Source organism: Danio rerio, chromosome 7 (assembly GCF_049306965.1).
Source record: "Danio rerio strain Tuebingen ecotype United States chromosome 7, GRCz12tu, whole genome shotgun sequence".
Classification (NCBI taxonomy): Eukaryota; Metazoa; Chordata; class Actinopteri; order Cypriniformes; family Danionidae; genus Danio; species Danio rerio.
The window spans coordinates 40,243,250-40,255,621 of NC_133182.1; the positions used below are offsets into that span (position 1 = coordinate 40,243,250).

Genomic DNA, 12,372 nt, shown 5'->3' on the forward strand with positions numbered 1-12,372 from the left:
CCTCTGCCTGAACTAACTGCTGGTTTCTTTCTACTTTCCTTCCTCTTCTCATAATTAATACTCGAGACTCAGATCTGCAGTGTAGGTGTGTGGACTAGCTCTCTGCCTTTCAGTTTTTTTTAAGAAATGCTTTTAAAAGAAATGGGTCAAATGGTGACCAAATCTAGTGAAAAGCTTATATTTAATCCTAACATGCCGATTCCTGAAGAGCTTTATCATAAACATTCTCTTAACTAGAAATGATGTGCAGAGATTTGAGTTATGGAGTCTCATGACCTTTTCCTTCTCTCTTCGCAGTAAAAACCGTGTGATAGCCTTTCATAATAGTAAGTGAGAAGGCATTAGTGAGAATTAATTGTCTCCCGGCAGTATAATATGAGGGGTGTACATTAATCAGCAGTGGTTTAATAACCACCAAATACATTTCAGGCATCTCTGAATGGTGTGGACATTTCATTCAGTTTGTATTGTAGCAAACTCCAATGAAACATTGTAACATTGTAGGATCACATGCATTTATTAATATGCTATATTTTATTAGTATATTTTATTGCTATTTTTAATTTCTTGTATTCAATGCTATTCTACATTCTGTTCACATTCATCCATTTTGAAGTTTATGAAGTGTGATTTGCTTTACACAGAGAACTGTGATTTTTGCCTAAAAGATCTTGTTTGATCAGATCACCCTTCTCCTCATTGCATTCAGGTCACTATTTATTTTTTTGGCAAAATTCAGACATGCTTTCACATTCTCTGCTACTGAACCTTCAAAGTGGTCTTTTTGGCTGCTATACGTCTTCTCACGCAAGTCTCATTGTTCGTGTGGAGAATTCTGATAGACGACCTTTACTAAACTGAGTGGTTTAGTTTCGCTTCCACTTTCTGATATTTGAGCCAACGAAGCCTATTGGGATATTCACATACTTGGAATGGACTTCTTTTCCCTTAATTTCACCATTTGTTGTGTTTTTTTATAACTAATTTAGATTTCTCTTTAGTGCGTTGAGTCGTTGAATCCTTTAACAATGTGGTTTTTCAGCCGAAACATTATTGTAATGGTTCACAGGTGGAAGCCAGTGGTGAGACTTTCACTTGTTTTTCAGTTTTGTATTCTCAGATTGAATATTCAAAGAGAACATGTTGTCTTTTTGTTTTTTGCTACACATTTTATAAAACAATGGCTATTTAAAATCATTAATATATTATTTAGTGCCTAGGGGGGAAAAAAACAAGCTGCATATGTTGCATTTCATTAAAATGGGTGAATAATGGGTTAGTGTTGTGCCTGTGTTTTCTAGAGTGTGTTTGACCTCTGTTTTCAACAGCCTGAGCATCTTGTTTCTTCAATGCGGGAGGACTAAAATAAATCTCATTTTCGCAACAAGAAACACAAAAGATAAAAGCAAATCGCCATCATTACATTATTAAGGAGGTCTGCACAGTGGCGCAGAAGCCCTTTTTGTGTTGTAGGATTGGAGTAAACACTTCACAGATTCTCTCGAGTGCTGATACCTGGCTACTTCAACCTATTTGTGTGTTTTTAATAGTATTCTAAGCGGGAGGTGTTTGCAAATGAATGGAAATATGAATCAGCAGAGATGCTGAAGGTTTTGTTGATTCACTATTCTTGAATATGTAATTAATTAAGGGGATAGTTCACTCAAAGCTTAAAATTCACTGACCCTGAAGTGGTTCCAAACGTTTTTGAATGTCTTTTCCCAATGAACACATACTGTAAGAAGACATTTGAAAGATTTTTGTAAACCAGTAGCCTCTAACCTAAATATATTATTTTAGAAAATATTATTTTGTGTTTAGCAGAAGAAGAAGCTCAAATAGGTCTGTAACAATTGTAGGGTGAATGGAAGATGGAAGATTGCATTCTTGGGGGGTTGAAAAATCCTTTTATGAAGTTGTTTTTGCAATTTAATTCATGACCTGGGTAAATGTTTAACAATGTTCATATTCATTGTAGTTTGACAGTATATTGGTTGCTCTTCAGTGGCAGAAATATGTACTCTTTGTTACACTGATGATGATTTACTAACCATTTAGGTGTTTTTATTTACAAGCTCTAACGTTATAGACTTCAACAGACGTGGGGAAATGAAACAACATTCCCTCGAGCTTTCACACATTTGTTCATCTGTCCTTGAGTGTAAGCATTCCCATTTACATTTTTCCGTTTGGTATTTTAACATAAAAACTTAACTCACTTTAAATTCAAGGTATTTATAATCAGAGACACTCCTTTGTAATCAGTCATATGGCCTTGATGTTAACATCATGTACTACTGTTGTAGCTGCAAAAATGCTGCATACATTTTGGTTTCAAATGTTTTTTATTTATGTAAGATTGGTTTATTTTTGGTCCTTTTCTGACCGGTATTTGGACACATTTTGGTTAATCTGATCACAAATTTGCACATAGATCACTCACATAAATTTTTACTCCCATCTTTCAAGTCAAAATTTCTTTTTGGAGGGGATTGTGCTCTTGTGCTAATTTGCCAAGTGTAATAAATCCGGCCTCTTTTTTTAATCACCTTTCTTTAATTTTCACCACTTGCTAAATTTTTTTTGAGAGCAAGAGCTTTTTATGTTCTATTAGAGTAAAACAAGCTCATGCAGTTTACATGTAAACAGCACAGACTCAGTGAAAATACGTGCCTCAGAAATGTAAAATACAATGTTCCAGATACGTTTAGTTGCACGTTTCAGATGACAAATGCACTAGAGGGTGCTGTTTACATTTCTGCTAATCAGAAATACATTGCTTAGAGTATGTTTTGTTGTTTGTTTCAGATACTGTATGCATCCTTATTATACGTGCCTATGAGAAGGTGGGCTTGAAGTACAGAACACCAAACCACTGTCCTAATCCCTTTCCTAAACCCAACCAATAGTGTATATGAAGAGAAAAATGCACTGCAACCACATGATTTAACCTTGATTTTACACGCCTTTTATCTCTATTGTGGAACTGCGCTTTACTGGACTCAAATCCAAGCGCTCTGCAGGTACAACACTGTACATAGTGAGCTACTGAGCAAACTTACCACAACAGAAAAGTTGTCTTCATGGAGATAGATAGGTGAAGCAAACTTATTCAATCACAAATAGAATACATAATTACATTGTTTTGTGGTATTTATTTGGTGCTGTGCAAAGGACTGCATTGAAATGAATGGATTTTATGTCCCTGAAAGTATCATTAGTGTGAAAAGAAACAATGGTTGTTGGCATCTTACTGACCTGTATGATTCTTTTTACCTACAAACTGTATTCAAATTCACGTTAAGTCTGTTTTTGCAGATTCACAAAAATGTAAGCTGAGTTATATATTTCCAATGAGCTTGTGTTGCATAAAGGAAACAAAAGAAACAAGATAAACCTAGCAAGTCTTATAGCCAAAAAAGAAAAATAAAAGAAAAAAAGACTGTGGGATTGTGTTAGAATCAGCACTGTCAGTGAACCATGTGATTTTCACATTTGTTTGCCTTCAAACCAAACATACAATTTAAGACAGCAGAGCTCAAATCCTGCTCTGGCAAGTGTGCTTGAACAACATAACGGTCAAGAATTGGGTCAGTTAGCAGAGTTTGAGGTCCATGTGGCTTTTTAAAACACATTTTGTCTACACTATGAAACCAACTAAAAGTGAAAGTGGACATTTGCGCAGTATATTTGTATTGCGCATCGTCTTCTTGGGATAAAAAAAAAAAAAAAACATGAATAGATTGATGATAAAAATAAAACATTAATAATAAACATTAATAATAAAACACTGTGAAATTGTTGAAAATTTGAAAAGATGCTGTAATTTTTTTATGTGGGCACATAGCCTTAAAAAAACAAGCCTATCTGAAGCAGATTTGAAGAGCACGAGTACATTTTGGGAAGTATATACAATTTTCACATGGAATTTAACTACATTCAGTTTACAGTTTTCAATCAAAATGTCTTTGCATACTTGTCTATGTGATGAGTTGTTAAAAAGCATAAAAACAACTCACTATTGTTGCTATAACTTAATTATTAGAATTACTTTAGGCTACTGGATGTCTTTGTTTCAATGTATCTGTTGCAACGAATGGCAATCAGACACATTTCACATCTGATATTTGGGGCATTCTACTAGAAACGTACATTATCTGTCCTTGGAATTAAAACATAAATACAGTAAATAAAAAGTATTTCATCCAAAACTTTCTAAAAATGGACTGTTGGTTGATTTCTGTGATTTTTTTCTGTTAAGGAATATGTCATTAAATTTGTTATTTTAATTTGGTTGGAATTTTTTTTTTCATTAAAAACTAGGGATGTCAAGGTTTGATTACATGATCGACAATCGGGCCCAATCACGTTTATATATATATATATTGTCTTGTCTTTAGCCCAATCTAATCTGAGTTCCAATCTAAGTTTTGTTATGCTAAAAACTTTTTTTTTTAAACTTCAGAAAAAGCTATTTTAAGTTGTTATCTTTCACATCAATTGAATAAAAACATGAAATTATGAATCAATTGTACAAATAAATACTACAAATATATAATACAAATAAATGAACAGTTGTCCCCATGTTTCTGTCAGTCCATTCACATTTGCAATAAATTGTATAATAATGATAAATAAATCCATAAAATGCGTGCAATACACTTTTAAGGCTATTACTTGGAAGTGACATCATTTGATGGAGGAAAAGCTGACAGTGATCAAGGATGCATTCTCTCATTGAGTTGTATTATTTTATGCTTGTTTTGGTATGATTTTTTTGAGGACGACAAGCTTAAATCAGGCCCTGTCACATTTTTTATAAGTAAAATGTATGTTTCTGGTAGAATGTCCCATTTAATGTTAAAAACAGATCTTTGTAGGAGTCAAACTTGTCATGACTTCACAGAAGATTTAAAAGAAAAAAAACAAACATGTAGATGAAGGTGAAAAAAAAATCACCTGAAACGAAAATAAATTTATTTGAAGCGTTTGAAGTACAAATAACAAAGAGCATGTCACTCTCAAATCAGCAGGACAAGACAAATTGGCTGTTTAAAATGCAGGCAGACTATTAGAGGTGACGGTCATGGCCAGTGTCTAGATTTTGGAAGACCTGTCAGAGTATATTTATGATGCCACTCCACATAAATTATGTTTGATGGTAATGCTAACATGCCGCATCTCTGTAGTGGTGGTCTGAAAGGATTTTACACAAGTGCAGAAATCAAGTGTGCCTGTCAAACTGTGGGTTATTTTCAGTAGAGATCCATCAAAAAAAGAAAAGAACAGTCAGGGAAGAGGACGTGTGGAAGCCTTTGAAAAATAATGTGCACGTTCATTGATGCGCAAATACTTTTGTACATTTTTCGATCTCACTGTTTTCCTACTGTGCTTCCCTCCAATTGCGCAGGCTGTTCTCATACCTTGAACCGTGATTTAATGTGACAGCGAATGTCTGTTCAGAGTATGACTCATGATCCCAAATGAATACAGAAAGTCACAATGTTTTTTGTTCGTTTCCAAACTTGGAAACAGTTCACTTTCCCTAGTGACAAGAATTTGATTTACTCTGAAATTTAGACTCGCCTCGAAACTAATTTGACTTTTTACAAGTTTTATACATCACTAAGGGCTGGGAAGGATATACTATAATCGGTAGATTGGATGATGGTGATGGGGCTGTTGGTGTCAGGATATTTTACACCTAATATATTTCAACTGTCTCATGCACATTTATTTTATATATAGAATCTTTCAGTTTAGTTGGCTCAGGGATTGCATGGTTTCTCTGATTATTAATTTACACTTTGTACATTTCAAAAATAAAATATTAGTTTTATTCAGCAGTAGTGCATTGTTTACAGATCTAAATCAACAATTTTGTGTTATGATTTTATAATTATTTAATAATGATACATTTTTGAAGATGTGCATTGATGGATTTGCTCTTTTTATTGTTTGAACTTTCAACTGTGGAATTTAAACCAGACTGCTCTGAACTAAACTGAACTTCAACTCTGAAAACTGGACTGACATAGTTTCATTTTACTAGAATGTCTATGTTAAGCTGCTTTGACACAATCATTGTAAATGCGCTATAGAAGTAAAGATGAATTGAATTGACATTTTATAATTTTTGATTATTTTAATATCATTATTCATAAGTGTATAATTTTTACTTCATTGTGTAATTATATTATATAATAAATACAATTTTGTTTTTAATCATTATATAACATTTTTTTTATTCTTATAATTTTATCATTAAACAAAAATATTTCAATTTCTAATCCAGTTCTTTACAATATTCTATTCAACTAAGCCCTTCCACAATCTATTTCCACATTAAGCAGCATTATCTTTTTAATGGTCATAAAAGGAAATGCTTGTTGAACAACAAATCAGAATATAGTGCTCAGCATATATAAGTACACCCCTCACAAATCTACCTTTTAAATTCATATTTTTAATAAGAAGTTCTACAATATTATATTTGTGCATATAAATTAGATTAGTCAGTACTAAAGCCAAATCTGGAGCTTATCTAACAAAACAACTTACGACAACAGTCTAAAAACTAGTACAGCCAAATCTATATGTTATAGAAAAATATGAAATATTAATTTAATTCTACTTTCTTTAAATTTCTAAATATATTTGGTGGCTAAAATATTATTTTAATAATATATCTGTTTAATAAATCTGTTTTGTTTAAATGCAGCAAAATACATTGCCTATATTCACTGAGAGATTGATAAAATTATTCATTTTCAAAATGGGCTGTACTTAATTATGCTGAGCACTGTATTAAAATGTGTATTATCTCACAGAGCTTGCGCTATGTGTCGTTGCGACATGTAGTTACACTAATTGAGAAGTGTGCATCAGCGACGCCACAGCGAGGGTACTCTGTCTCATAGGCTACATGAGATCAATCAAATGCAGATTCGCAAATTCTTGAAACGCTTCTAAAATGTTTGATGCTTTGAATCACTTCAGTAACTTGACCTGTGTGCTTTCAGTCATTTTTGTCATGTGACCTGGGTGTTTCGGATCATGTTTCGCTTCGGGATCTCAGGCCAGCCATCCCAACTGTTTGCCCGATGACCATTGCCTGACTGATATCTCTTAATAAAGCTACACGTAGATCCTTATCCATTTTCACCTGACTCTCCTTGGTAACAGGATCAATGACTGCTGAAGCATCAGCTTTAAGCACATACTGTAAATCATAAATTATAATAAATAAAAACAAAAAATAGTTATTTAGAATTGAAATATTTATTGCATTTTTTGTAATAAATTATTGCACACACACATTTAATTTGTTTTGAAAGTCAATTTCTGTCCCTGTTCTCTTTCTCTACCTTTTCTTGCTTTTCTTCTTTATTATCCACACTCGTTCTTCACTAGCGGCATTAGTCCTGTCAGCTAATCAGTGGCATTAAATGAGCCATCCGATTAAGTTAGCATCATTAGCGAAACGTTTGGCAACCGAAGCGCAGCGTGCCACACAGTCCTCCAAATTAGTGTTATTAGTTACATAATGTTCCTCTGAGGCCCCTGACATTTCGCTCTCCACAAGAGGATTTACTTAATGAGTTGGCTGTTTCTGGCACTCGCTCCACCAACTCCACTGATGACCTCTGACGAGTTTTACTTCACACTGGAGACACTAAACGCTGCCATTGTCTGATTGCAGATTCTAATTAACAGACTCAACTTCTCTCAATGAATGGCATATATTAAATTATTACTACAAATTTTTTTTTAATATTAATGTTTTTTTTTTGTAATTGATTGTTTTCAATCAAAATGAGAATGTTATGGCACTAATCAAGCCATTTTTAACAACAGTAATAATTAAACATTGTTTTTGAGATCTGTCTATAATGTCAGCATGAGATTTTTATCTTATTTAATATTTCTTTTTGTTTCGTTTTGTTTTGTTTTGGCAACATGGTGGCTTAGTGGTGAGCACTGTCACCCCAGCAAGGTCGCTGGTTCGAGTGCTGGCTGGGTCAGTTAGCATTTCTATGCATGTTCTCCCTGTGTTGCCGTGCGTTTCTTTCAGGTGCTCGGCTTTCCCCCACAGACCAAAGACATACAGGTGAATTAAACTAACTAAATTGGTCGTAGTGTATGTGTGTGAATGTGAGAGTGTATGGGTGTTTCCCAGTACTGGGAAAACATATGTAGAGTAAGCTGGTGGTTCATTCCACTGTGGCAACCCCTGGTTAATAAAAGGTCTAAGCCGAAGGAAAATAAAATAATTGTTTAATTTTAATTTAATTATTTTATTTTATGCTATTTTAATTATACATTTTTACTTTTTAATTTTATTGTTTTATTTTATTTTAATTATTTTATTTAATTATTTTATTTAATTATTTTATTTAATTTTAATAATTTAATTTTATTATTTTTATATTATTATTTATTTTTATTTTATTTTAATTATTTTATTTTAATTATTTCATTTATTTTATTTTAATTATTAAATTTTTATTTATTTAGTTTTATTTTTCATTGTTTAATTGTATTTTACACATTTTTTATTCACCTGTTGATGCCTTACATTGATCTTGATGATTAAATGTCCACTTTGCAAAGCATGACCAGTGTTCACTATTATGATATAGAAATTACTTAATAGAGTCTTTTCTTCCCTGTTGTGACCTATATTTGAGTGAAAGAGCTTCTTGTTTCATGAGAAGAAAATGTATGGGAGAATGGGTGTGATTTCCTTATAGTGGATCTTATGTAATTGTCTTACCCTTAAGTAATTTTGATTTACGAATATAGAGGCACATGCAACATGCAAACTTGAAATGCTCCATGCAGGCCACATGGCTGTTTCTCAGTTCATCCTCTAGCTCCTCATCCCTCCCCGATGTCTCCATGTGAGGTGTTGAAGAGCAGACGCCTGGCATAATAATGAGCGGTGGCCCACCTCCTCTACCCTGACCCGCTTTCATTTAAACCTCCCGAGCAGAAACACCTCAGTTCTGCTCCGTTCTGTCAAGTAAGGAACAAAAATGTGAGCTCAGCAGGAGCTCCAGAGAAGAGTTCTGTTCACTTCTGTTTTTTAATTAGCTCTATGGGGGAAGTCTTTAGCGCTGTGTGTTTGTGTGGAGCGATAGTCTTTGATCAGACATTTTGCAGACTGCATCAGCTGCCAGCAACACTGTGCTTTCACTCAAACTAACTCAGAGCTTCACAGTACGTCATTTTGAGCTAAAAGAAAGTGACGTGGTCTCTTTAAATGTGACCCCATGACCTCGACCTTGCTCTCATGTAAGTGTGTTGTGTGATAGTGATTGGCCCTGACAGTGTCAGACCGGTTTAGGACACAGATCTCTGCCTGCTTGATTTGTGCAAATTTTTCCACACCTGCGATGCTGCCTTGTCATGTCTTCTTCCTACAGTCATTCAAATAACTTCTGCGTGAGCTGACATCAATCTCTGACTGGTTTACCTCACACTAGCTGCCACACTTAATGCATTGACATCTTTAAAACTGATTTGACATTGTCTTCACCAATTCTGCTCAAGCTTTCAACATGCCGTCATGATCGGGATCATATTAAATATTGCGGTTCATTTCTCTGACAGTTGGAAATTGTTTTAGTGTAGTCTAAGTGTTTCTTTCTGACCTTTTAAACTGAATCAGTTTGTTTCTTTCCATCATTTTGTATTAAGTTTGTAGTTCAGCCATTAAGTTTGTTGCATACTGTTCAAATTCTGGCATCAACTTTTCAGACTGGCTGTTCAGAAACTGATGTCTTGAAGCATTTTTCTCTCCTTTTGAGTTTGTAAGTGTCAGAATTGCGTTAACATCATTCCCATAGTGCAGCTGTTTGGCTGAGTTGGGAAAAGTTAGATTTTTTTTGCTGACTGGCTTTGCTGACTCCAGTTCAGATTTAAAAATAAATAAAACTGTCAACATGCTCAAGATCATTTTAGCAATCAGGGGACAAAATGCCATTCTGATCATTTGTGGTCGTTTGTACGTATAATAAATATGTCAAAATGCTGGGTTAAAAACAACCCAAATTTTGGCAACCCAGCACTGGGTCAAACATAGACAAACCAGCTGTGAAAATAGGTTGTTTTGTTGGGATGTGTTTAACCCAGCATGCTAGGTTGTAATTTTAAACCCAACCAGGCCTGTTAGTTAAAACTGACTATACTTGGTTGAGTATATTTCAAATTGCATTGGAAAATTGCTTTTCTTACATTGATTTTCAGTCTTGTTAATAGTTCTGTAGAATAATTTGCCAATGGGGTAAGTAAAATAATCTTATGTCAAAAGGAAAATCAAGATTATTTTTTCACAAAATTGTTTTACCGAAAACCTCACTTAATTTTAGATTATTATTTCTTAAAGGAGTGGTCTAGAGTGTATTTTTAAGGCTTGGTTGTGTTTATAAGATGCAAAGCAATGTGTGCTCATGCTTTATTTGTAAAAAAATGTTATTTTTTCAGATGTCTTTGATTATATACAGCTACTCAGCTAACATGAAAACGACTGTCATATTTTCTAGTTCCTCTGAAAGGCCCGTCCTCAAGAGGCTCTGATTGGTTCACTAACATAATGTGCTGTGATTCGCGGATTGGCTCCACATCACTATGTCAAGCCTTTACAAGCGCACGTTTTTGCAGTGTGTCAGTCAGAGCAGCTGTTAGCGGCAAAGCTGCCTGAATCAGACAGAAAAAATGGAGAGCACACAGCTGAATTTCAAGCCTAAAATGAATAAATCTAAGCTCTAAAATAAAGTCTGACAAGTGTCTTTTACATATATTCAGAAATAAGCATGTGTAAGTAGCATAAAACATTCTTATATCTTTTGCAAGTTTGTTATTTGAGATGTAGAACAGAGAAATCTTTTTTTTTTTTACAAGATTGTGGGTGGGCGACGCAGTGGCACAGTAGGTAGTGCTGTCGCCTCACAGCAAGAAGGTCGCTGGTTTGAGCCTCGGCTGGGTCAGTTGGGGTTTCTGTGTGGAGTTTGCTTGTTCTTCCTGCGTTCGCGTGGGTTTCCTCTGGGTGCTCCGGTTGAATTGTGTAGGCCAGGGGTTTTCAAAGTCTAAGACAGTGGGCCTCCCTTTTGACACAACTTATCCATTGGCGCCCCCCTCCTCCCAAACACGCACACACACACGCACACACATACATACACACACACACACACACACATACATATATATATATATAAAGACACAGACAGATGTCAGACTGTTAACTCACTTTTATCATCATTTGCATGAAAGTGCAATTATTTACAGAGTAATAACAAGTATTTTAATATAACGTTTTTAAAACTAGGATGATGGTTAATATGAATAGAACAGATCCAAGAACTGTTCATCCCAGTCAAAACAGTCGAAGTTTAGCGGGTCTCATGCTGTCATTAGCCAAAATATCTTGACAAACCTCACTTAAAGGTCGTGGTTCATCAGCTGGTCCTGTCCACATAAATCCTAAACTCAAATACTGACCGTAATATCGTCGTCTTTTGGGTTTAAGCCCTGAACTTGAAGGCTTTGAATCAGGGGGTCTCAGAAACCGATCCATTGCAGGCACGTGCACACATAGGGCTCAACCTGTGCAGTGCACATGCCCTTTTTAGTCCTGGATAGAAAGTGCCCTTCCAAAATGAGCAAAAGTGCCCCCGCGACGCGGCACACCCTCGGTCCCGCCCTTCAGTAGGCGCGCAACAACACCGCTCTTGAGCGTGCGCGCGACAACACAGCTGATCAGAACGCGCGCGACAGACTTGCCAAACAGAAGAGAATTCACAGCTATGGCCTTCTGGGTAAAAAAGGTTTTCTTATTTTTGACGGAATTTTTTTAGCTTTGTTTAATTAAAACGCTTAAATATAATAAAAAATACATATAATAATTAAACTTAATAATTATATTTTTATTATATATTTTTCCCGCGCCTCCCCTGACATGCTCTGGCGCCCCCCAGGGGAGGCGCGCCTCACACTTTGAAAACCCCTGGTGTAGGCTATATTGTCCGTAGTGTATGAGTGTGAATAAGTATGTGTGGATGTTTCCCAGAGATGGGTTGTGGCTGGAAGGGCATCCGCTGCGTAAAAATGTGCTGGATAAGTTGCCAGTTCATTCCACTGTGGATTGTGTGCCCAGATAAGGACTAAGCCCAAAAGAAAATGAATAAATTAAGATTGTGAATGTTTACAGCAGTTTGACTGATAAGTATGAATTTCCCGTTGTTTACATCCTTGCTTACGTCCTCGCTACAACATACCAATAATGCCAGAAACAATGCATGTAATAGATCAATTTTAACAATGCCTACAGGTTGTGGCTCACAATCCACAGCTTCATCAGTTGCAGGTGTT

At 35.2% G+C, this 12,372-nt stretch overlaps 2 protein-coding genes across 9 annotated transcripts in view; both read left to right on the top strand.

The window, feature by feature from the left end:
* esyt2b (extended synaptotagmin-like protein 2b) overlaps positions 1-12,372 on the top strand; it is an 860,030-nt gene that overhangs the window by 558,317 nt on the left and 289,341 nt on the right. The gene's annotated exons all lie outside the window — the stretch shown is intronic.
* The window catches only part of sorcs2 (sortilin-related VPS10 domain containing receptor 2), a 299,601-nt gene that overhangs the window by 142,579 nt on the left and 144,650 nt on the right, over positions 1-12,372 (top strand). The window lies entirely within an intron of this gene.